We start from the raw sequence: 1597 nt of genomic DNA, 5'->3' as shown, positions 1-1597 counted from the left end.
TCCATATCCAGTCTGATTTTTTGCCCAGGACCAACTAGGAAACATATAATTACCCTCAATTATATGTTCTTCAAGAAAACATCTATTAAAGCATTAATCAATGGTCAAGATTGAATTTATATGTAAAATAAATTGAAAATATAAGCCAAGGGGAAAGGAAATATTTCTGCTTCTTATCTGCATGTTTAAGTGCACCTGATTGTGCTCACTTCGGCAACACATATACTAAAACTGAAATGATACAGAGAAGATTAGCATGGCCCCTGTGCAAGGATGACATGCAAATTAAGCGCACTTGATTATGGTGCTTAGTATCATTTTAAATGATGTTCTAATCAAATTTTAAATAAGTTTTATAAAAAAAGAAATAATGGATTTAGAATGAATCAGACTTGAACTTATTAGAATTTTTGCCCTAGCACTTATTAGCTGTGTGAACAAGTAAGTCTCTTACTCTCTTTGAGCTTTAGTTTCCTAATATCTATATAGGATTAAAATATGAGATAGTACATATAAAGTGCCTAATTCAACATGTGTCATATAGTAAATGTTCAATAAATTGTGCCTAGGGTGGAAGTTATCGTGCAGTTAATTAAACTTATCTTCGGGTTGCTTTGTTTGTTCAGGACCCCTTCCAAGTTTCTTGGAGAAGCCCTAGCCAAGTGTGATTTGTATTTTTCATTTTGTTTTGATATATTTTCTCATTGTAAATAAATTTAACTCTAAATACCTAATTTTGTCTTTGTAATATTGCATGTATTCTCTTAGAGATGCCTAGAGATCTCTAATCCCCTTAGAGAACCTCCTTAAATTGAACTTTCAGTCCCACAAAATCTTGATCTACCCCTAATTTTACCTGTATTATAATTAATAATGAAAATCAATTACTAACACTAAAATTTGGTATAATTTGACTATTTTTCCTAGCTTGAAATAATCACAAATGTTTTCTCTAAAAGAAAATAATTATGTGAATCTGAGCTCAGGATTAAATACATACAAGGAGTTTTGTTTTTTAATATAGTTACCATCAAATAGTGGGTATATATTTTGAAGACAATGGCTCAATGTGAATGTGAATTTAGAGGCCAGATATTTTTTGAAGTTTGTTGTTTCCAAATGGGCACTTGTTTTATTGGATTAAGTCAGGTGGTGCTCAGTGTATTTGGAGAAGAATGAAGCACATATTATTTTAACCTCATGAGAGGAGAACACACATTTAGAGTTGGGAGGAAGAAGTTTGAGTCTAAATGATATTGGATCCAATCCAAAATTATCAGGCCAGGTAGAATGTTTATAAAGTCCAAGTCTGCCCAGAGTCATAACTTTCAAATCAAAACTCCAGGAATGAATACAAGAGTCCAATTACCAACAGAGGCATACCTCAAAGATAGTGTGGATTTCATTCCAGACCACCAGAACGAAGCAAATATTGCAATAAAGCAAGTCACATGAATTTTTTGGTTTCATAGTGCATACATATGTTGACACTTTACTATAGTCTGAGTATGCAATAGCCTTATGTCTAGAACCCCAATGTACATACCTTAATTAAAATGTGACACAGAGACACAAAGTGAACACACTTGGAAAAATG

The 1597-nt window shown here is 32.4% G+C and overlaps 1 non-coding gene across 1 annotated transcript; it reads left to right on the top strand.

The window, feature by feature from the left end:
- Positions 1 to 201: 201 nt before the first annotated feature.
- Positions 202 to 304, top strand: LOC111763923 (U6 spliceosomal RNA). Its single transcript, XR_002796649.1, has one exon. It is a non-coding gene; the product is annotated as a U6 spliceosomal RNA (small nuclear RNA).
- Positions 305 to 1597: the final 1293 nt, after the last annotated feature.

Source organism: Dasypus novemcinctus, chromosome 14 (genome assembly GCF_030445035.2).
Source record: "Dasypus novemcinctus isolate mDasNov1 chromosome 14, mDasNov1.1.hap2, whole genome shotgun sequence".
In the NCBI taxonomy this organism is placed as follows: Eukaryota; Metazoa; Chordata; class Mammalia; order Cingulata; family Dasypodidae; genus Dasypus; species Dasypus novemcinctus.
Note: the sequence above shows the minus strand (reverse complement) of the source record. Positions and strands in the feature narration are given on the sequence as shown.